Source organism: Cryptomeria japonica, chromosome 9 (genome assembly GCF_030272615.1).
Source record: "Cryptomeria japonica chromosome 9, Sugi_1.0, whole genome shotgun sequence".
Classification (NCBI taxonomy): Eukaryota; Viridiplantae; Streptophyta; class Pinopsida; order Cupressales; family Cupressaceae; genus Cryptomeria; species Cryptomeria japonica.
Window position 1 is genome coordinate 62,881,888 of NC_081413.1, and position 26,059 is coordinate 62,907,946.

Below are 26,059 nucleotides of genomic sequence, written 5' to 3' on the forward strand. Positions count from 1 at the left end.
CAATCTTAGCCCTTGTTAAGATTTTTCAATCTTAACCATCAATTGCTCTATTTTCCCTATAAATAGAGCTCTCATTCCTCATTTCCATAATCTCCAAGTTTTTATGCATCTACATTATAGCCTAAATTACTAAGCATCTTAGCCCCTCTTTGTGAAAGCATCATCATAACATTTAAAAGTATTTTCATATCATAGAATATCCATGCTAGGCTAGTATATCATGTTAGGATAACTTGCTAATCTTTTATCATATCATTATCTTCATCTTAAGCTTAATTATCATAGTTTTAAACACATCATATAGATCTTAAAATGCATTCATGCATATAGATCAAATATCACTCGTTCTTGGAGTTGTCATTCGTAAGTCATTTGTTCAATGATCTGAAAGCAAAATATTGGCTTTAAGGATCCTGTGAGATAGAGAACAATGGGACACCCCTTGGGAAGTTAAACTAATTGAATTAGTTCATATACTTGCACCAAGAGTATCATTGGTGTGTGGGTCTTTTGATCTCGAGTTATTCGTTTTGGTCACCACATTTTCTCGCATACAAATTGCTCGCTGATTTGTTGAGATAAATAATAATTTATGTTATCTTGCAAATTCATTATCTGTTGTTAAACTAGTGAAACTTGTTACAACCTCTTTGTGTATATAAGTGGGCTTCTTTCAGCCAGCAATGGAGGCAGGCCTTCTGCTAGTGGAGACTGTGAAGGGAGTTCAGACGATGAGGAAGATGATGATGGTCCTTATGAAGATGATGACAACTAGCTACTAGATATCTTGTTGGGATCTCACCCTTTAGCTCATTTGGAGGTGGAAAACAATGTCTATGATGATGATGGGTTTAGCTTCGACGAGGTTTATAGGTGGGATCTATCAGTTTTAGCTGATACAGAGAATGATGTGGCTAGGATGGAGTTTGTTGTCCGGGGCTGCTTCGGCCACTTTCTTTGAGGAGTGGATGGTTTAAATCACACATTAAGCGTTGATTTATAGACTTAAAAGTATTAAACACTTAGAATTCAGTGTCATTTTCTAGGTTTAATATGTTACTTAATGTATGTGGTTTAAGACTGATCATTGGATCTCTACCTGCTTCGACAGTAAAAACGTGATTGCCAACATGAGTCCAATGCCCTTGTTTGTTCTCTCATGGATGAGTTGAATGTGCCTAATGTTGGCAGCTCTCCTTCTAGGCATGGTACCCTTGTCATCAGGGTTTTGGCTAATACGAAGAATGAAGTGGCTATTCCAATGACGAAGTTGTTGTCTATGACTGCTTCAGCCACTCCCTCTGTAAATGGGTTGAGGGGTTTCCTCTCTGGGTCTCCTACTGTTTTGGGGGGCAAGTGTGTGACTACTAGAGTGGTGTTTGTTGCCCTTGTTGGTTTGCCTTTGGATGAGTTGAATGTGCCAAAGGTTGGCGGCTCTCCTGCTGAGGATGGTACCATTGTTGTCGTTGGTGTTGGTTCTATTGGCCTTTGCACATGCACAAAGGTTGGAGATGAGATGGATCTCAACACCTCTCATGACTCTACTTTTTGTGGGGTCTTGCTTGGTTCCAATAGGGTTTCAGTCTTTGTTCCTAATCCCCCTTCGGATTCTAAGGTTGTTTGTTGTGATCGTGTTGTTCGGAATGAGAGCTTTGATTCTCCTCAGACTTCTGGTACGATGATGGTTGAGCCCCCTTTGCCTTCTCGAAGAGATTGTTCTCCTTCTGGGCAGCTGATTAAAGTGGTTATCCTTGATTTGTTCTTAGATTCCTGAGATTGGCTAAGATTGAGTAAGATGCTTTCTTGTAGGTAGGTTGTGTGGTAATACTCATATAAATAGTGTTAAAAGATGGATTACTTGGGTTTGGAAGCTGAGAAGGTAACAACAATGATGACTCCTTGTCTTCTTTTTTCCATTTCTGATATTGAGGATTGTTTAAAGATTCTTAGTGAGGGAACCTAGTTCTTGGGCTTGAATGGCCTTTCTTTGTCAAAGTGGTCCCCTAGTTTCAACCCTCAATTTGATTCCTTGTTTTTGGTATGGGTTCGCTTACGAGATCTGCTTCTAGAACTCCGGCATGAATTTTTATGTCTATTGCCATTTCCTTTGGAAGATTTTTTGGTGTTGACCTTGTCACTAAGTCTAAAAAATGATTGTTGCATGTGAGATTTTGTGTGCTTATAGCAAATAATGTGATGTTTTCTTCTCATCTTACCCTTTCTTCTATGTTGGGTAAATGGGCTCAAGAAATTGTTTATGAAAATTCTCTAATTGTTTGTCATTATTGTAGACAAGTGGATCATTGTCACAAAGCTTGCATGACAAACAAGAATGTCCAATTTATTTGGAAGATAAAAGATCACGTGCATTCTCGTGTGTTGTCCTATACTCCTAGAAATATTGATTAGATTGTGGATAAAGAGAGATTTTTCCTCCTAAACTTGCGGTTGAGATTATTCAAAAGGATTACAGGAAAAAATGTATGGGGGATTTTGATCAACAGAGAAAGGAAAACAAGGAAACTAGTCTCAAGCAATCCTCTACTCCTACTGAGATTGATCAAATGGTGGTAGAAGAGAGATTTTTCCTCCTTCTGAAGCTGTGAATATGCAAAAGAATTGTTACAAGAAAAGATGTCTAGGAGACTTAGATCAGCAGAGCAAGGAAAAGAGGGAGACTATCAATCAAAAATCCTTGATCACTTCTTTAAACCTCCTTAATTTGTAGCATCCGTTGGTGTTGTTCTGTTAGCTACTCTGTTAGTGTAGTTGGTTGTATGTTTTGTTGTGTAGCAGTGGTTTCGGTGTTGTTTTTTGAGTTGTTTTTGTGATGTCCTGCTATGCTTTTCACTCCTATGTGTAAAAGGATTCAAGGTCCTTTCAAAACCCTACTTATCTAACAAAAAACTGTGATAATCCTTATCACTAGCTACTAAAATAAATTTAATTAGAATAATCCCAATATCATCAATAATTAAATATTTTTTTTAATTATTTGAGATAATTCTCACTACTAGTTAATTAAATAAATTGATAATTAACCTAGTCTAACATATCTTCTAACTAATTAATTAAATAAAAGAATGATATTAACTTACTATGCTAATCCTTATCACTAGCTACTAAAATAAATTTAATTAGAATATTCCCCGTATCATCAATAATTAATTTTTTTTTTAATTATTTGAGATAATTCTCACTACTAGTTAATTAAATAAATTGATAATCAACCTAGTCTAACATCTCTTCTAACTAATTAATTAAATAAAAGAATGATATTAACTTACTTTCCTTTAATCTCTTCCAAATTAAAAATAATTTAATCTTTTTTCCTCCACTAAAATTGAAAATAAATCACATTTTTATCCTTACCATCCATCAAAAATCTTAAAGGATCTTAGCCCTTCACTTTTCGCATTTCTCTTACATCCACTCTCTCTCCCACATGTGTGTATATTTTACATGCTCAAATCTTCACTCTCCATTCCAATCTTCAATCCTCCCATCCACTTGCCTATCTTCTACATCTCCACATGCTTGAATCTCCAAACTCAATGCATTTAAAAGTCATCTCCAACCTCACTTGCCTCCACTTCTTTATTTGCCTTCCACTTCTCACCAAGAGAATTTGCATAATCGTGTAAGTTAGATCTCACAAATAAATCATAACCCTCCATCCGCATGGCTAGAGGTCTATTTAAGAACCTTCTCCAATGGACAATACCACATTCATATGCAAGTAGATGTTGCCCAAATTTGGCAATCTCAAGTAAAAAGAAACCTACAACATTTCATATCAATGCAACTACATATATTGAAACAATCACCAACATTATGAAGGCTTATTTAATGGTTTTAGTTGCCCTAAATTTAGTTGTGTTGATTTGGATTAAGTTTATTGTATTTAATGCAGTAATTCTCATTATTTGTTTGAATTTAGCGTCCACTTTTTTGGCACACGCAGTGTGACTTTTGTCTTAGTACTAATTTTTATCTTGGAGTGGGTTGAAGCATTTTTTTATGTGTTTTCATATTTTTTTGGGTGTGTTCATCGCTTCAATTTTTGTGATCTGAATCTCAATGTCTATGATTTGGCTTTGGCATCTCCATGAATTCTAGGATTGGGGTTTATGGTTTGGTGTGGCATCTATGCTTCAATTTCGATGACAACAACTCCTATGTCAACATTTGTGCATTTTTTACTTTATGGGCCATTGGGTTCTTTAGTAGGTCTTTCTGGGTTTGGTAGCTTCTTATAGATGCTTCTCCACTTACTAGTTATTTTGTGGGGGTTTACTAATTAATTAAGTGCATATTTTCTTTCTTTGTTAACTATAGTTTCCAAGTTTACTTTTTAACCTTAGTTTTAACTCAACCTATGTAAAATATGGAGTTGCAAAATACCTTACTAATCATTTGTGTCATAGGACCTCAACAAACTTTATTTGCAAAGTTCTTATTTTGTCATTTGAGCCTAAGTTTGTCTTTTTTAATTTTTACTATCTACACTCTAGTTCATGACATTCATGCTAGTGGAGTAAATTGTATTCAGGTTTACAATTTCACACTTAGTTTGGACCCACTATGGTGGTTGTGACTATTGTATAATTGATTCTTGTTTAATTGTGCTCAATTTTGGAACCATTTCCAATAACTTGGTGCAATCCCCTACTCACGACCTTTTTCCTAGCTCAAACTGCTAGGACTAGTGCACCTAGCAAAACCATCCAAGCAATTTAATCCCAAATTTTGAATTACAAATGTGGTCTTTGCAAGTAGCGGTAAATTGCCCTTCCATGTCATCCTTCCCAAAAAAATAAATTCAAAAAGTTGTAAGTTGCATATATATACAACTCCCTCTCTCATTTCAAACTCTAACGTACACAATTGAAATTCAATCAAGCACACTCAAGGAAGTTAAGCACAAATTTGCAATCTAGGAGTCAAGCATTCAAGTCTACATCTTTCTTTTAAGAAATCATGATCAATTGTAATGTGTTCCCCCGTGATGAGAGCATGCATTAACATCATTCAAGCAAAATAAACTCTTATTTGAGACTTCAAGCCAAGGGTTTCATATCTAAGGTAGTCTTTGTCGATTCAAACATTTCCATTAAGGTTTTAGTATCTCCCTTTCTGAGGACAAGATCTCTTTTTCATCAAGCATTGTTGTAGTGAAGGTGGGAACACCAACACGGGTTTGACTTAAGTAAGCCCCTATACAACACAACATTTTTCCCTATTTTCATGTGAAGAGGATCATATCTGACAACATGAAGTGCTACAAGTGTGCAGAGCAAGCAATGACAAACAATCCAAGATTTTGAACATGTAAAAACACTTAGATTAAGTTGCACTCCAATTGTGTTTGATGTTTTTTGGTTAAATTTTGGAGAGATATACCTACAAGACCTCATGATTGTGAATCTATAAATTTTTGTGTGCACAAACACCCTCATATTGGTGCACCCTCCAGTAGTGTCTAGTATTTTCAGGCCTCCTCTTTGTCTCCTCTTTCCAAATTTTGGCTAATATGTTTGTTTTCCATTCTATATTTCACTATTATTGTTGAAGGTTGGCAATTTCTTATCACTTAGCCTAGATCTGAAACACACAAATCATAATCTCAAACGCATTGCAACAAAGGAACATAAATCCCAGTGTTCAGCTCTCATATTACGACTATAGATGAACTTTATTCAGGTTTCAATGATATGCTATGGAAATTTGAGATCTTAGTTTGCATTCTTAGGCTAGGATCTCAGTTCCAACATATCATTTTGGTGAACCTAACAAGTTTTATGGTTGCATAACTTTTGATTTTCATTTTTTAGATCAAGTTTATTTTCGTAATTTTTTAGATTTAGATGTGATTATTTCTAAAATCTATTGATTATGTGCTTGTGTTGGTCAGTTAATCACAATATTATTTTCGTACATTATTTACTTAATTGTTTAATTGATCATAACATTGTTATTTCACATATTTGAATCAATTGGTTAATTAATTATATCATTGCCATCATTACATATCAATTTATTGGTTTATTGATTGCATCATTATACTTGTTGCCATTTCTAGATAAGATTGTGTGTGTTTTCTTGTGTCAACATTTTGGATCACACTATGTGATCCATCACCAATTTTCTATTCCTTAAGCTCTCTAACATCCCGATGATGGATCACAAAGTGTGATCTAAAACATTGATGCAAAAAAAACACACACAATCTTATCCAGATTCAGGAGCAAGTAAAATTATGGATTTTTGGTATCTTTGATTGCATCATTGTCATTTCAATTTACATTTGCAATTAATTTTTTGAGATAAACCAAGGCATTAAAAATATAAACCAATTTCCCTCCATCTTCTTCTAGTTTTCCTTTATTGATTTTTAGTGAAAGGAAAATAACACGAAGTACCAAGAAAAAACTAATCAATATGCAATTGTTTGAAGGTAGAATATTAGCATAAAAATGAGGAGCCAAAATCAAGAGAAAACACACCATAATCCAAGAAGACACGAGATTTGTAAAGGGGGGAAAAGAAAACAAAAAAACCCCATGATTATGAAGATGGCATAAAGCCTAAGAAAATACAATGAGAGAAAAAGAGAGTGATATTATCATAGAAATGCTTCCATAGAAAAAATGAGAGGAGAATCATCTCTTAAATAGAGATGAGGAGAAGAGTTACTTTGTAATTCTCAACTCCATGAATGCTACTGTTCATAATATGTGTGTGCAATATAACGTGATCATCTTAAGGAGGAGAAAACTAATATTCCTTAATAAAGGAATAAAAAGAAATGAGTCATCCTCACACATATGTGAGATGACACAAAAGACAAATAATGTGTAGGGATTCCAAAGGAATATCCCAAACATAATAGAAATAAATACAAATAACCTTTACCAAGTAAAGATTAATATTCTAACATTTAGGAACAAGTGTGTTTTTGAAGCTTATACTTGTTTTTGAGTTTCATAACCCATTGTTCTGAATTTAAGATTCCCTTGAGAAGACGTTATAGACTCATGGCTTCTTGTTCTTTAATTAGTAATGGTGTTGAGCCTAAGTTGCATGTTGTTCCCACCAAGAAACTTAGGAGAGAAATCTTCCCTTAATCCAACACACATCTTGCGTATTATACTCGAAAATTTATCATTTCCCTCTTGCTTTTCATGATGAGGATGACCCTTCAATTCAAGTGCCTAACGAATAATTGAAGAAGCTTGACAAGGAATTGGAAGGTCTTCAACAATTTGTTAGTACAAAACAACTAGCTAGTAGGCATCCCCCTTGATTGAGAGTAAGGAAATTGATACAAGGTGATTTGCATAATGTGGATGTTCTATGTAGCATAGCTCACATAGTGAATGAAAACACTATGATCGTAGCTAGTTGCACAAAAGTGCTTGGATATATCGCTCCTCAAAACCAATTTGAGATACAAGTTCCTATGCCTACAACAATACCCACTATTCCTATATACACATCCTCTATCATGTCCACTACTGTGCAAAATGGTAATTCCATCCATGTTAGTAATGGTTCTAATCCTACCAATCAAAATACCTATGTGTCACCTTCAACCAATCTCCATTTTTTTCTCAAAACACCCATCAACCATATCCACCTCCCACTTACCATAATGTTCTACATACCTACCGTTATATTCCTTCCAACCCACCATCACAATCCAACCTTTCACAAGCTAATTCACCCACCAAAGTTGTCATAAACCAATTGTTGAAAAATGTTCATCATTACAACAATAATTGGCCAACTTAAGCCAAACCCAGTCCCAACCAACTTTCCTAGAATATTGCACAAGTAGCCCACTTTCATTTTTCATTCTTAAGACTCTCATCCCACAACACATAGAGGTACCTCATTTTGAGAAATATAATGGGAAATGTGACCCTAATACTCATGTCTCACCATTGCCTACTTCGTGTAGTGATTTTGTTCTTGAGAATGCTCTTCTTGCAAAAAATTTCCCTAGATCTTTGAAAGAAAATGCCTTTGATTGGTTTTTCTCTTTGCCTAATAATTCAATTAACAAATTTTCACAATTGGATAATCAAATTTTGTAATATTTTCAAAACAATATTGGGCCACAAGTTACATTAAATGATTTAGTGCATTGTAAACAAGGTGTAAAAGAGAAATTGACCGATTTTATTGGTAGATATCAAACTTTGTATTCACAAATTTCTTATTCTCTTCTTGATTTTTATGTTCAAAAAAAATTATTGGTAATTTACAACCGCGTTTTAGAGATAAGATTTTGTTTAGGATATTTCCATCATTCACATACTTGTCCAGAACAATCCATGATTAACAACCTTTTATTAGTCAATATAAAGATTGTTCATCTATGACTCCAGTTGACAAATTCAAAGAGGCTCCCCAAACTTACAGAGGATTTAAGAAAAAAAAAAATTAATAAGATTTAAACACTCGTTCATTTAATTTAATGTTGAAACCCAAGTTGTAACTACAATACCTATTGTAGCTCACTTTTCTTCTAGACCAAACAATTGTAACTTTGTATAGCTTTGGAGTCCTTACATTTCATCATGATTCAATTGTTAACAACAACTTGTTTAAGATTTCCCCCATCCATCATGTAGATAGCTCCAAACCTTTGTGTCCTTTGTTTAACCCAAAGCCCTTTTGTCAATATCATCGTACTCTTGGATATGATAATGAGCGATGTATACATCTTAGACATAAATTCTAGGACCTCATTGGCACTAATTTATGATATAGATGGATGGTGTGAATGATAAAGGGAATAAATCCATAGCACCTCCTAATCTAATCTTGTAAATCTTTGCCAATCCTTTGCCTTCCCATTCCATAATTCTTGTTGAAACTACATTCTAGTTATATAGACACTAATGTTCAATCCAACCAAGTTGAACATCCAGTGAATGTGAGAGAACTTTTTCCTAAGAAAGAGAAACATAAACCTTAGCTTGACCCTAGTATCACCTGTACATAAAGTGATAGCTCAATGAATGCAAACCTGATTGACCACTATACATTATTGCTAGAAATAATGACAAACCCAAACATGGGGTACTTATTGATCTAGTATGTATGGTTAGTATGGTTACAAAATAATATCTTTACACATATGAATTATACCAAGATGCTTATGATAAATTTAAAGTCTTGATTAAGGTGTGTGGTTATTCCACATGTTTGGGACCATTGGTTCCATCACTGTTCAAGTTAAATTTGGATCTAAAAGCTTATATGTCCCTTTTGCCATTATCCCTACCTTAGACCAATTTTAGTTCATTGTCACAGATTATTTAGTAGGGAGACATTCAGTGCCTAAGGAATCAAGGTCCAAGGATCCATATTCTTATAATCTATAACTATGATTCTATTTCTTGCAATTTCTATTTCTTGAGAGATGTCAATCAATAAGAATCCTAAAAATATTGAAGGAAGATATGGAAATGCAAAAATAGGAATATAATATCATACTTTCGCAATGGTGGTGGTCCATCAAACAGAGGTACAAAATCAGTAGTTGCACCAAATATTAATGAAGAAGGACAAACCTCCAGGAAAGATCTAAATGAGCTAATTGACTCAGATGCTAATGCCACAGATAATGTTCCAATGGAATTGGATAGCCAAAGTAGTCAATTGAGGTTGATGATGATGCCATATGCAATGTTGTTGAAAATGATGCAAATGATGTTGTTGAGAATGACACAAATGATGTTACTAGAAGTACACAGAAGGAGAAAAGAAAAGGAAAATCAAAATCGAGGTGCGAGTGGGATATGAAAAGTAATTTTTAGTTGTATTGGGTGTCAAGGTACCCATTCATTGAAGAAGTACCAAATCCAAACAAGATGAACCTTCAACAGAATGCAAGTGCATGATGTATTGTTGGAAATTTAACAGGGAAAAGAAGTTATAAATAATAATTGGACACCATAGAAAAGCATATTGGTAAAGTGTATGAAAAAAAAATCATAGATGGAAAAGAATGATCAATGATTAGATTAAAAACAAAGGAGGAATGTAAACATGTTAAGTATGAAAAAGACTATAAAGAGCATATGTGAAGAGAGGAGAAAATTGCTAAACATGGAGGTTCGATTAATGCTCAAATTAAACATGTCATGATAGAAACATACAAATCCAAAAATGTTTAGTTGAGTGTTGCTTTTCATATTTTGAATAGAGGTTTATAATGTCCCTTTCCCAAAATAAGATTTAGAAATACATAATAATAATAATAATAATAAAATTACAATATAAAAATATAATATAATTACCAATAAATTAATTTTAATGAAAGGTCAAAAGGCATGACATGAAGAGTTGTGACTCCCTCAAACATAAGATAAAAGGGAGAATAATTTATTTGAAAGAGGGGAGAGGAAGGAAGAGAGAATAAAGGATAGGAATAAGAGAAGGATAAATGGAAGAAGAAGAAATGAGGAGGAAATGAAAGGTTGCACACTTTCAAAGGGTGTTAATGGTGAAAGGTTGTGTCTCTCTCAAAGGACATAAACTACGAACGGTTGTACTATTTCAAAGGGGGGAGTTGTGAAAAGTTGTGTCTTTTGCCAAAGGGCATACATGATGAAGAGGTGTGACCTCCCTCATATTGGGAGATATAAAAGGGAAGAAGGATCAAATGGAATTATGGAAAGGAAGTGGAATTGGAGGAGATCTTGAGCAGATTCAAAGCATAAATATATGAAGGGATCTTAAATGAGATTTGAGAAGGAAAGAAGAGAATAAGATATGCAGATCTAGAAGAGGAAGACATGTAGATCTTAAATGGGATATATGTAAATTTAAAAAGCAATAAAGATAGATTTGAGAAGTGAGCGATGGGTGAAGATTAAATAAGAAGTAAAAGGGCAACAATTTTGCGAAATAGATGTATCGTTTCATAACCAAAAGATGTGACCCTTGGTCCCCATAAAGAGTATAAAGCGAAGGAGAGATCATTTGAAGAAGGCATCAAACCAAGAAGAATCTATCAATTTATCAATTAAAGGGAGTATCAAACTTCATAACCAATTTCAAAATTCATAAAGAGAGGAAGGGAGCAGTTTTGATAATAACATGGGCAAGATTTAGGGCAATCCCAATAGGGGACATTACAAGGTCATCCTCTATCAAACTGCCTTGGCTATGCTACTTTATTAATTTTTTTGAATATTCCTAGATTTTGTCACACACGCTGGCCAATAAACAATAGATGGGAATGGGAAAGTTTTCTTGCTAAGGTGGAAAACCAAGATTTATAGGAAAAAATAAAAGAGTCAAGGGTAAAAGTACAAAGTTGTGTCACACTTTTATAAAAGAAATGACCATTGTTGATTCAACTTTTTTAATTGAATCAATAGAAAAATGTTGAAATTGAAGTTACACAAGCCGCCACACTTTATTTAATAAATTTTACCTCTTTTTTTCAATTTTTTTTGTGTATATTGATAACTTGAAACTTTAGTGCATGGATATATTTTTTACTTTTTTTTATAAATATATATTTTTCAATAAATTTGAAAAGTTGCGTGTACTGAAATATAACTCTTTCCATTTGCATAGTTTCTTTTCTCTAGTGCATCAATTTTTTTTCAAAATTTTAAAATAAATTTTAGTATTTTTTCTTGTCAAGATAATCAATCATATATTTAAGTGTTGATGACCTACTTTCAATAAAAATAAAATGCAAAATATAAAAAAATAATTAAAATATTAAAAGAGATATATTTTGCAATATTCACTTGTAGATCAATAAAAGGGTATTTTTACATTTCAAAAAAAATATCATTTATAAGAGTAGGAGTTGTTGAAACGTTGATTTTTTCTAAAATAAAAAATAAAAAATTGGTAATTAGACCCGAAGTGATATAAAATATACATTTAGTAGACACCTCTAATTGGAAAAGTTGTGGTCCATATATAAATTATCTATAATGAACCTATATATACCATATGTTTGACTAAGATTAATTTTTAGTTAGCAAAACTTAAATTCATTTTTATTGATAAGTTGACCTGAAATGTGACACAGTATTGTACTTGTACCCTCAAACTTCATTGTATTATCTTTAGATGAAGTTACAGTGGTAAAAAATACTTCTTGGATATGTATGCATGTGTATATTTTATGGAAACATGTTCGCCAACCTCATTTACTCTGTGTTGTTAAAATGAAGGAGAATTTCATAGTGCAAAATATATTTGAAGTAGTTAAGAAATCTTTAAATGAAATTGGTAGTATGGATGACTTATTAATTGCTAAAAAGTTGGTGTGTGTAGGAGTTGATGGAGTTGCATTGTTTCAAGGTCATAGGAATGGTCTTTGCATAAAGCTACCAACTACTATTTCACCATAGGTGATTGGCATTCATTGCATGACCCACTGACTAAATTTAACATTTATAATTGTGAGAAATTTTGATTATGTAGCTAAAGTTGAGTTTGTGAGCTCTACTCATTCTTTTGTCGAAGTTCCAAATGGTTTGCAAAATTTTAAAAAATTGTCAAGGGAATAATTGATGGAAACAAACTTCTTAAGGATGTTAATAGCATATGGATCTCCTTGCATGGACCAGAGGAAAGAGTATTCTCAAAAAAAAACTCTAATTGAACTAACGTACAAACAACAAGACTCAATAGACATTGCTTCTGAACATTTGCATAGGTAAGTGATGTAGAGACACTCTTAACTTTGGTTTTTATTCTCCCCCTATTGCATGAATTGATAAATCTTGTGAGAGTATCCCAAGAAAGATCTACTTATATTCAAGAATATAGTGATCTAAGTAGAAGGTTAATCATGACCCTAAATAATCTGTATCTATCAAAAGAACTATATTTATAATGAAAAAATTTAGTGGCTGACATCTAATAACAAATCTAGACAATCCTGATGATTTCTTATAGTTTAATAATAGTGGGGAGTTATGTGTTTGTGTATGTGGATATGAGATACCAATGCACCACTATACCATGTTTGTTGGTGGGCACTCTATCAAATTGAGAGATGTACTTGTTACAAGGGAAACTTTTAATGACATTGTTAATCCTGTATAAGTTACTTTAAAGAGAATTACAAGAGAGGTTTCAAATGAGATTAATGCTTGATTCCCTCAAGTTGAACTATTAAAATCCATGTATATTGTTATCCTAAGGGTAAGTGCACAAAGATGGTGGTCAAAAAGGGGGGTATAAGTGGACACTTTTTTTTTTCTAAAATCAGGTGAACCTGAACTTGGAGGCAAAATTTGAAGTCATCCACTCAAGATATGAAGATAATCAAAGAAAAAATATTGTAGTACTTTGAATCTAGTTTCCAATCTACTAAACTTTTTCAAAATTGGATAAGATTAAGGGGTCAAATCCTTCATGCACGAAAAACAAACCCTGATTTTTTCTTAAAAATATAACATAGTGTCTGACATGGGCATCAAAAAAGTCATAGTTAGATTTAGTATTTTGACAAATCCTTTGACAGAAAGATGTTTAAGAGTGAGCACTAGAAGAGGTGTATTTGTTTGTAATTTTTTGTTGAGTTTTTTTTTTATGATTTTTCCAATCGAGCACATCCTGAAAATTAGGTACCTGTTTGTGCGCGAAGCATAAGTTGCACTAAACAAATTGATAATACAATTTATTTTTTTAAATTGTAAAGAATCAAGTGCACTACAATAATATATAATGTTTTTTAAATTTGGATAAGTATATCAAAAGTTATTAAAAAAATGGTGCACCTATGTCTGTGAGAACTATGGAGACACTAGTAAAAGAAATTCAATAAGAATATGTTATTGTTCAAATGTTAAAAAAGTTATATGGTTAGAAAGCTCAGAAGATGGGTGAAAATATGGTGGCAATTTTAGAAATACCCACTTGATGAAATGTAAACCTGATGATGACAAAGTCGATAAACCAAGTTGATAAAATAAAACGCATCAAAAAGGAGGGAAATGGAGGGAAATGGAGGGAAATCAAACTTCCAAACCGTAGCGTTGTCATCCAGTCCTATTTCCAAGCCTAAACAGTCAAAACCGTGTATGGGGTACTTATGGTGTAAGAAGCGCGTATGCTCTATGTTTACTATAAACAGCGTGTACGCGCTATGTTTACTATAAACCGTGCGTACGCGCTACATTTGTTTAAATTTTGAGTGTGTGTATAATATGATATTGTATATATAATATGTGTATATACATATAATATATATATATATATATATTTAATATATTAAGTATATATATACACACATATAAATGTATTGTCTCCCCCTCTGAAGCGCATACAAGGTGCCTCTCTTTCTCTCCCTCTCTCTCTCCCTCTCTCTCTCTCTCTCTCTCTCTCTCTCTCTCCCTCCCTCTCCCTCTCTCTCCCTCTCTCCCCTTCTCCCTTCCTCCATACCCCATCCCTCTTTCTTCTTCTCTCCCTCCCTCCCTCCATACCCCACTGCAACTGTGTATGCACTTCTATAGAAGTAAGTGAATTTATTTCTTGTCTGCAACTTCCTCTTTGATTTTTATCATGTATGCTCTCCTAAGAAAATTGACTGATGGATTTGTGTGTGTGTATTGAATAGGAGGAAGAAGGGTCTAAAATTGAACCACATGTGCATTACCGTGACAAGCAAGGAAACCTACAGCAATATTCTTCTCGAATGTATTTTTAATGAGCAGAGCAGATGTGGAAAATAGTGTCAACAAAGCAAAATGATGAGTCAGACTACTTGCAATATGTTTTTCAGAAGGAAAAAACTGGTAGGAAGAGAAAGAGGGAGAGTAACACAGATGATGTCACAGAGAATGATAGTGGTGGGTATGCGAGAGTTCCCATGTTGTTACACAACGCCTGTCACCTAAAGAAATTAAAGTTTGTTGTAAGCATGGCAGTGGTAGTATATGATGATCATCACTTGTCAAATGGCCTGGAAGGGTACATACCCATGAAAGAAATCAAGTGTGTAATTCCTATAGTCACAATCAAGATCAGTTCTATAACCTTGCAAATTTAATAGCATCATATGTTTTAGAAAGGCAGTACTCTTAGGGTTAGGTCAAGCTCTTACACTTTCTTTTTAGCGAAGCCTCATTGTTTGTTCGCTTGGAGTCTCTCTTATGCTGATAATGGTCTAACTTAGCTATATCAAAACTAAACTACCGATGTTCTATTGTATGATGTTCTATTCATAACTTTAAATAATATATCATTTTATTAGCCCACCATATGACCCCTTAGGTGTCATTAGAGGTCATATTGTTTCCTAAGAGGTCATATGGTGTCCTAAGGTAGGACACCATATGACCCCTTAAGACACCATACGACCCATAACAACACCATATGGTGTCCTAAGGGGTCATAGGATGCCATATGACCCCTCAGGACACCATACGACCCATAACAACACAATATGGTGTCCTAAAGGGTCATATGGTGTTGTCCTAAAGGGTCATATGGTGTTATATGACCCCTTAGGACACTATTTCATGTCGTTATAGGTCCTATGGTGTGCTAAGGGATCATATAGTGTCATATGACCCCTTAGGACACCCTATGACCACTTAGATTTTGTTAGGGGTTATATTGTGTTCTAAGGGTCATATGGTGTCTTGTGACCCCTTACGACACCATATGGTGTTGTTATGTGTCTTATGGTGTCCTAGGGGTACCTTATGACCCCTTAGGACACCATATGGTGTCGTTAGGGGTCATATGGTGTCCTAAGGGATCATATGGTCTCCAACAACCCCTTAGGACACCATTTGACCCCTTAGGACTCCATATGGTACCGTTATGGGTCATATGGTGTCCTAAAAGGTCATATAGTGTTCTATGACCCCTTAGGACATCATTTGGTGTCATTATGGGTCGTATAGTATGCTAAGGGCTCATATGGTGTCCTATGACCCCTTAGGACTCTATATGACCTCTTATGTGTTGTTATGGGTCATATGGTATCCTAAGGAGTCATATGGTGTCCTATGACCCCTTAGGACACATGCATGGATCCCTAGGATACCATATGATCCCTAAGAATACCATATGACCCTAGAGAGGGAGAGAGGGGGAGGAGAGGGATGGAATGGGAGAGAGATACACCTAAGAGAGGAGGAGAGTGAGATAGATAGATAGAGACTGAGAGGGAGAGACAAGAGATAAATGAGAGAAAGAGAGATGGAGATAGAGTTGGGGGGGGAGACAGAGATAGAGAAAGGGAAAGAGAGGGGGAGAGAGAGATGGAGAGAGAGAGAGGGAAATAGAGGGAGAGATAGAGATAGAGAGTGACACGGAGAAGGGGACTCAAAGAGAGAGAGAGAGAGAGAGAGAGAGAGAGATCTAAGAGGTGGATAAAGGGATTGGGAGAGAAAGAGAGACCTAAGAGGTGGAGGGAGGGAAGGAGAGAGAGGGTGAGAGATAGAGAGTCTGAGTGAGAGGGAGGAAGGGATGGAATGAGAGTACAAGAGACTAGACAGAGAGAGGTGTGAAGAGAGGGAGAGAGGGAGAGAGGGAGAGAGACTTGATTCTCTCCCCTTCTCTCTTCCTCATACCCCTTCTTCTCTCCCTCCTTCCCTCCTTATCTCTCTCTCTCTCTCTCTCTCTCTCTCTCTCTCTCTCTCTCTCTCTCTCTCTCCTGAACCTATTAGTTCACTGCACTGCCATAACATTTTTAAGGCATAGGAGCGTGTACGATGTACTTATTACTTGTAAGTGCATACGGGGTACTGGGCCTATTAGTTTGCTGCCCTACCATGACATTTTTAAGGCTTAGGAGCGTGTGCGTGCTACTTATTAGTCCAGAGTGGAAAAAAATATACCATTGGGTTTGCCAACATTTTATGGACTAACAGCGTGCACGCGATTATTAATATAGCGCATACAGGGTACTTAGACATTGTTTTATTTGCCAAGAGCCTCAATGGATCAAAAGAAGTTTTTGAGGTCGTTGAAGGCCCCACTGCAACTGTGTCTGCACTTCTATCACTATTTTATACATAGAAGTAAGTGATTTTTTTGTTTTTGCATGATTTCAAATGATTGAATTATTGTTATTAGTTTTGTCAATATTATTATGATTGTTTAATAGTTTTGATTCAAAAAAATAATGATGACATACATATTTATGGTTATTTGTTTGTTTATGAAATTTTGTTTACATATATATGTAATATAATTCTATTTAGGACAACTGATGTCAACCAGGGGAAAGAACAAGCGAGGAACGATGGAACAATGAGAGGTTGAAAAGGAAAGACAAAGGCAGCGTATGAAGAAATTACATGACATAAGAACAATGGGAGAAGAAGGTATTATTGTTCTCAAATTTTGATTGCTTTGTTTTCCCTACTCGAATCTTAGATCTCTGTCGCTTATGGAGAGAAACAACATGAAACAGAACAAAACACAACATATAACAAGGTTTATAAAAAAACCTTCTACACTTCGAGCTTTCACCTAGCTTAGGTGGGTTTACCCTTTATGATTACTTTTCATAACTGTGACAGGAGATTTACAAAGAAGACATATACCAACCCCTACAAACCCTATCACTTTGAACATAAATGAACATAAAAGAAAGGCTTGTAATCATTTTCATTGATCTCCAAGAAAGTTATAGAACCTAGCAAACTATACCAGTGCCTTATCCCGGGCTTCAGAGTCACCTAAGACTAAATGAGAATTCTAAATTGGAAATCTACATACATTTCATCATTCTGACTTCACTAAACTTATATATTCCTGACATACATAAATTTTACCTTTATGCTAAACCTAGTTATCAAATTCAAGCAGAATTACTGATTACTATCAGAGAAATTCTAAGTATATTTAATCTCCCTCCTTGAGAGAAAAGCCTAAAACATCTCTATGAATTTGCCTTGCAAATCATTCAATTAAATAACCCTGGATTATCTAACCAAACTAGTAAATCAATCATACATACAAGAAGACAACGAGAATCTAGGATCAGAATGCTTTGATCTATGTATTGATGTCCATCATTGAATTCTACATCACTTAGAATGATCTTTCAAAACCAGAAAGAAAAAAACCCCAAATATATTTTGCCAGAGCTTTTTTACAAAAATCTTGTGATCCCTCCAAAGTGAGAAGAAATTCGGATAAGAAGGAAGAGAGAAAATATTAGGTCTGCAACCGAAATTCCCAAGTGTCTCCTTTGTCCCTAACTGCAAAAATATCTTCTTCATTCCCATGGAAACTGCTCTCGAAATATCCCATATCTATTGAAACTAACTCCATCACTGGATTCCTCATTTTGAGAGCTTTCTGGCGATATATTATACTTGGTATTTTGGCCAAAAATAAGCCTCTGAGCGAATTAATCACTCATGTGCCTCCAATCATTTAAATTTTTGAATTTTTAATATAGTTGAAACTATATATATAGCTTGATTTTAACTTTGATTTTTGGCCTGATTATGCCCTGGCGCCCTGCCACGTGGTAGCCTCTGATTGGCTGATGGGTGCCACTGGGTGCCACCTCGGATGACACTTCATTACTCCGCCACCAGGCTGCTTGCTCATCGCCATGTGTCTGCCACCTGTGCGCCACGTCACTGGCATCCAGACTGCCTTCTGGCTTTCACCATTTCGTGGACCTTAACTGGCGAGCTTCTTTCCTTCGCGAAATCGCGCGAGCCATCCGATCTTCTGAACCTACAGGGTCTTTAACCTTCATTTTCAGCCCGAGCTTTTCGCCATTTCGCAGACCTTAACTGGCGATCATCTTTCTTTCGTGAATTCACATGCACCGTCCGATCTCCTCAGCATGCTCATTGGTTAATCTGCTCTTCCTCTGCAAAATTCACCTCCCTTGGGATCCGTGTCTGCATGGGGTCCACCTGGTCGCCGCTCAGTCAGCCTCCTCGGTCACCTTGGGATCCACGCCCACACGCGTGGGGTCCGCCTTAGGCGCCCTTAGCACCTTGAGTCAAAAGCCCTTTGTGGCTTTGACATATTAGATGGGTGTAACTTTAGTTATAAATACCAAAATTTCCTCCCGCCCAGACAATGTGGGATTAAGGCTTATGCCTAAAAATGCATTTTTTGAAGCAATCTCTGAGTTTTAATGGCGCCTTGCCATTTTTCTAAATAGAGATTTCTCAAATTTCAATACCTATTGATTAAATCATTCACCAATGCTGGATTATTCACCTGATTTTGAATTTCAGCCTCATGAACTCCAATCACGGCACCTACAAGTTTGTCACCAAGTAATCTCTTCAGAACTTCATTCTTTTAAGAGCTATGACAGCCTCATCCAATGATTTGGGTAACCTGTGCACAATGCCATCCTTCAAATCGGCTGGGTTTGATGCAATAGGCTCTGGTAAAATAAGGTGCTTTTGCAAGCCATCCATTCTAACAGCTATAATTGTTGCCAGGCCCAAATATGGATTAGCACAACCATCAAATGCTTTAATCTCAAAGTTGCTCACAACTCTGCTTGAAATGCCGGGAGGACATGTTGTTCGGATTGGAGCTTTTTAATTTTCCCTTCCCCAACAATGATATGCTCCACTCCATGTATTTGGCTGCAATCGATCATAACTATTTGGTAATGGTGTTGTAAAGGCCATTATAGATGGAAGATTATGGAAGACACCAGCCATAAACTCTTCCCCAATTTTAGACATACCATACCACATCACTGACTCATCTTCAGCCATAAACTCTGTTTCTTGCCATCCTTCCATAAACTTAAATGTACATGGCAACCAGAGCCAACATCCATTAGGAAGTACTTGGGAAGGAAAGTTGCATGTAGAGAATTTTTGTTTGCTACTGCCCTTTTGACCACCATGTGAGCATGCTTTGGCTGGCATTTATTTGCTTCTAACAACCTTCTTCAACTTCACGTCCAGCAAGGAGGTCTTCTGTAGCTCCTTTAGACACACCACGTCCAACAGGGAAGAGAGAAAGGAGGGCACGTGAGCTTTGGAATAGGTACCAGTAGTTTGTTTGCAAACCCATTGCTTGATTTTTGCATGTTGAAGGCTTCTTCAGCCACTACGTGAGTATTTGGCACTACATGTAAGCTCCTTGCTGCCCTCCCCATCACCACGTGAGCTTTGGAATAGCAGGTTGTTTGATATGAATCTTGGTCTGCTATTTCCATTTTAGAAAATGGTATTTGGGAGGAGGTGTAATTATTACTACTAAAACTGCAGTTGGAATACTCCATTCTCATATAAAGAGAACATTAACATATGTCATGTGATGGTTCTCAATCACAATATTTATCCTTTGTTGCATTAAAAATGAAATTCTTGCAATCTGGAAGAATGTTGATAGACCAAGCCGGCAAATCACAGGAGACACCCTTGACATTCATAGTTGTATCATTTTGAGGGTCCATTTTTGGAATAAATGTTACACATATGTTTGGTCCATTTGAGTAAACTTGTGCCTCATTTTGAACTTGCTCCTTGTTCCACATTTCAATGAGGGAGGACTGTTGTTACACCTACCAAATCATTATGCTTGAAAAATTCTGAAAATCCCCCAGTTAAACAAAAATCACCAATAAAATCAATGAACGGGCATGAGCCAGGTCGGGCCCCAAAGTGGGTCCGACTAAAAAAAAATTTATTTTCACGCAACTGACCTCTGAAATGACTTACGGACCTCAAACATACCTTTGGAAATGATCGGCACCATTTTCGCATCATCAAATTGAGTTTTGCAACTTTCAGGCGCTTGCGCCACATTTTCACATTTAATCGCGAAGACGTATTTTTCAAGCTGGTCAAAACACCTTTCTGGACCTCGCCATATGACAGGCGTGTACTCTAATATACAAGGATGAACTCTACCAAGTGGTTTCTCAAGACGAATCCCGAGTGAAGAGATATTAATTGTCGAAAATGACCAACTGGCTTTGTTGACACTGCGGACCTGATGAAGTCAATGTTCAGGCAACACATGATGCCTTTCTCAAAAATATCAAACGACCTCCGTAGACCCTCAAATTTGAAACACAGGTACCTTAAAGCACATATTAAATCTTTGGATTCTCAGTTCAACCAAAAGTCTGACTGGGGGCAAATGGCGCGCTCATGAAAATGGCTACTTTAACTGATGCGGCAACAAAAGTACGGATAACTGAAAAAGATGGCTCAATTGACCCTTTTGAAATCCAATCAAACATATTGGCAGAGGCTTGAAATTTGAAACGTGACTCATCATTTATACCAACAACAGCTCGGAACCAACATTCTGGCATAACACTCAGTGAAGTAACTTTTACACTTATGCGAAACAGGGCTCCGACTAGCTGTCGAAACAGTGACTTGCCAAAACATACAAACTGCAAACAGTTCAAGCTTTGAAAACTGAGAAAATGAATTCATGAAGACTTGAAATTTTGCACGAAGGCACACTTTTATACATACAATTCAATACATTTTGAAATTCTTCATGACGATCAACAGGGCAAAAGATATAAGCACTCAAAGTGGGCTACTCAATAAAATCTGCATTTGTGCCTAAAATGCACTTTCAGCTCACCCCTCGAAATGGGTACCTGGTAAAATGATCCAAACTAAAATCTAAAAGTTACACATCACTGCATAGGCCAAATGAAAGGTGTAGGACATGTTTCCCAAACCTTACCCTCTGAAAATCAACTGGCTCCATTTTGCCCTCTCTCAAACTAGGCCATTCAAACTAACTCATTTGGAAATGCAAAGCAAAAATTTGAATTGGGCCTCAAAACTTGACTCAAATTTAATGAGTCCCAACAGGTATGTCATCCTCAACATCTCAATTCGATTTACCAAATGAACATAATGCACCTAATGCAATTGAAGAAGAGACATTTGATTTACCATATGAACCTAATGCAATTGAAGAAGATACCACATTGAATAATCAATTAAATGATGAGCATACACCTTCTCTATTTGATGAATTGAATGTACATAATGCACCGATGTTAACACCTCCTAGAATCATTCGTAGGAAACCAAAGTATCTAATTGACATTGATGAGAATATATTGAAGCCAATGCTCGATAAAATGAATGAACGAACTTGTAGGAGAATGGTTAAAAGAATATGGAAAAACTATTTTGAAAACTCAAATCAAACCGCAAGATGTCAATTAATTGTTCAAATGATTAAAATTTTGAATTTTAGAGCGACAATGAAAATTCTAGGCCTAAGATCATCTAAAAGTAACAGTGAAAGAACTATTGTGATAAATCTATTTGATGCATATCAAGCTATTGGTTCAAAATCACATACTAAAGATTCTAATGCTACTCGACGTGTCATTACATCAACCATAATGAGCGAGAAAATAAAAAAAGATCGTTTGATAAGCAAAACAAGTAAGTCATTAAACGTTAGTAGAACAACATTAAGTAAAGTATTAAAGAGGTGAGAAAAAATAGAGGAACCTAATAATAATTCTCTTTGGGCATTCTCGGGTAGACTACCATGCAAAGACAAGGTTGTTGTTGATGCACTGAGAACATTAATTGAAATTTTTTGGCATGACAAAACAAGAGTTTCGTCCAACCAAAGAGATGTTGTTAGAAGGCGAATCAGGTCTACAAATTGTGAGCCACATGCCAAACACTATTTGGATATGACTCAAACTAAATTTTATGAAAGATTCCTTCAAAAGTTTCCTCAAGTAAGAATTTATAAAAGATTTTTTGAAATGACAAAACCTTTTTATATTAAGATTAATCATGTATGCACCACGTGTTGTTGTAGGATGCATATTATATTTTCCATGCACTATGATATTTTTCGTCATATTTGTTCTACTTTGCACACTAGCGATGTTATGCAGGAATGCAATATACAAGCACCTCCTAAGTCAGTAAGAGAATTTATTTTAAGTGTGCTATGTAATAGACATGATGGTTGCATTTATTATAAGATGCCTTGTTTGGAAGGTTTTTGTGCTATATGTGGTGGTTTGCAACATTTACCAAGATGCGTACATTTGGAGAGCACACATTAAATTGGTAGGAAACTAGTTTCTTTTGGAAAATACAAGACAGTCGCATATGGAGTGAAAGATGGAAAATATTTGAAGAGATGTGAGCTAGTGAAAAATGATATATGTGTTGCTAAATTTATGAAAATGTTTCAAGAGAAACTAGTTTATGAGTACATAATGCATACACATAGAGCTCAATGGTTAGATGAGCAATTCAAGTTATGTAAGGACACATTTCCTCTTGGCACCATTGTCTCTATCATTGATTTTGCTAAAAATTATACACTACAACTTCAAAATGAAGTGCAATCTATGTATTATCATTCTACGCAAGTCTCTATTTTTGTACACATAGCATTCATGCATACAGATGATAGCACAGAGGAGGATAGAAAGGTTTTAAGAGAGTATCACTTCTACATAAGTGATGATCATCGTACAAGGATGCTTTAAAATTTTCTATGATAGTTTAAGGGAAAGGAACATATGATACAACCAACACTTAATATGGTCAGATAATTGCACCGCACAATTCAAGAATGCAAGGATGTTTTATTGGTTGACAAGGATGCATATGACAAGCGGTGTACAACATTTTTGGAATTTCACTAAGGCAGGACATGGTAAGGGAGAGCACGATGGTGTAGGAGCATGTGTAAAAAGAGCCCTAGCTAGAGAAGAATTGATGTACAAAGGTGGTGCTGAGTTGATAGATGCAGAAACAATTGTGTGATGGTGTAAGTCTATGATGGGTTTAGTGATAGTTCTGATACTTAATGTAAGTACAGATCCAATAGCCAACAAGATGAGAGGGGGGGGATGAATCATACAAACTTAATCTTCCATAAAAACATTAGATTCAACCTTGGTAACATATACTACAGTAATGTAACTAAAACTGCAAAACATGCAAACTCAAAAGCATATAAACATCATAAACCTCATAACACCAGATTTAACGTGGAAACCCAAATAGGGAAAAACCACTGTGGGATTTCAGACCCACTAAGAAATATACTCTTCTAGAGTATGCTCGATTAAAAGCAAATCCTGTTAAAGATTACAAACACATTGCTAGATGTCACTCGGTTAAGGGATTTCCCTCAGATTTGTTAGGATCTTCACCTTGTTAGAGGTGACCTTGTTAAAGGATTTCAAACACTCAATCAGAATGTCACCTTGCTAGAGGGTTTTACAAATAAGACCGTTAAGTCCACTCAGTTAAGAGATTTTCTGTCACTTCACAAAATAAGAGCAATAAAAATCTATCTGCAACTTCACATCTAAAATGCTAAAGCAGATTCTTATTTGCTCAATACAATCTAGACATAGAACTAATCTTGTCCATTTGTTGGGCTTCTATACTCTATTTTTCAAAACAGGTCTTCAAGCTTCTGTGCTCGGTAATCACTATGTAGCATCCATGTGCATACATTTGCCCGCATACATTGTTTATCAACAGCTCCCTATTTATAAACAATTACCTAACCACTTAATCTCCTTGATCACATTTCCCATGATCAATCATAGCCATCAAATCTTAAATCTTATCCAGGTTCAATGTATCCTTTGATCTGAAAAACGTTTTACCCCACCTAGGAACTTGCATACATTTCTTGGAACTTGTGCTAGGGTAATACGGTTCAATCTGCATTGTAGATCTTCATGCCGATTTTACTTTACCATAGATTCATTAACAAACTTCATGCACGGCATACCAATCATTTAATCAGTTCCATCTCATCAGCTTCCTTCATTAAATAACGCATGTAACCATTTAATGTATTCTGTTACAGCTCGGTAACAACTCGGTAAATACTAAACTTCACTCGGTAGACATTCCGCCTTCATTAACCGATAGCGATAACCTTAGGGTTTACCGACTAGGTTCCTTACTTGGTAACATAGTATAGTATTAACCTTACAATTTACAACATATGTATGATGTCAAAACAATCTAAACATCATGATCTCATCATTGTCTGACTCGGTAATAGTTGCCCATTGAATACCTTATTCATCCCCTTATTCATCATATTCTTTCTATGTCTTTTACCGACATCTTTATACTCATCAAATCATACTTCTCAAGATATGGCAACATCATACTGAATTAGAAAATCAATTTCTTAACATCAATGACAAAATAATATTATTAAGACAGTAAACATCCTTAATCAATTATATCCATAATCATCAACAACCTTTGCAATATCCTTATTGAAATGTCAACAATCTCCCATTGTCTGTTATAATGCCAAATGCCAACAATCTCCCCCTTTGGCATTGATGGCAAAACCAATTGATTTGACTTAATATGATTCGGATTGCTGAAATTCTCTCTTCCTGTCATCAGACTTCTCCCCCATACATTAGACTTCTCCTATTTTCTCCAGTCTTCTCCCCTTTTTTCTTTAGTCTTCTCCAGTCTTCTCCCCCTTTGACAACAATGCCAAAAAGTAAGGAACTAAAACATAATTTCTTCCTATATGAAGTGAATTCCTGCTGTAATGTGTCAACTTAGTCTCGGTCAGAGCATTTTGTCTTCAATTCTTGCTCCTTGTATTGTATCCTACACACCTTTAGAAAATTTCCTAGAGTGTGTAAATCAGCATCAACTCCCAAAAGATATTCTGTAGAGTCATCGAATTGATGCTTTCACCAAACTTGGTCAGTGAGTAGAAGATAGGGGTAGGACCCCTAACTTACTTCTGAGATATTCAAAAGTGTCCCTTGGTAGTGGTTTGGTGAAGATATTTGCTATTTTCTCCTTTGTGCTAACATATTCCAACACCACTTTCTTCTCTTGAGCTTCTTCTCTAAGATAATGATATTTGATAGAGATGTGCTTTGTCTTAGAGTGCATAATAGGATTCTTCGAAATGTTAATGGCACTAGTATTGTCACAGAATATAGTTATTGGCTTGGTAACTTTCTCATTTATACCTTCCAACATTTGTTTGATCCATGCTATGTTGGTACAATTCAATGCTGCAACAACGTATTCAGCTTCTGTTGTTGACTATGAAACACATCCTTGTTTCTTGCTAAGCC

The 26,059-nt window shown here is 35.6% G+C and overlaps 1 pseudogene; it reads right to left on the reverse strand.

Moving 5' to 3' along the window:
• Positions 1–19,158: 19,158 nt before the first annotated feature.
• LOC131858275 (uncharacterized) lies at positions 19,159–19,852 on the reverse strand (annotated as a pseudogene).
• Positions 19,853–26,059: the final 6,207 nt, after the last annotated feature.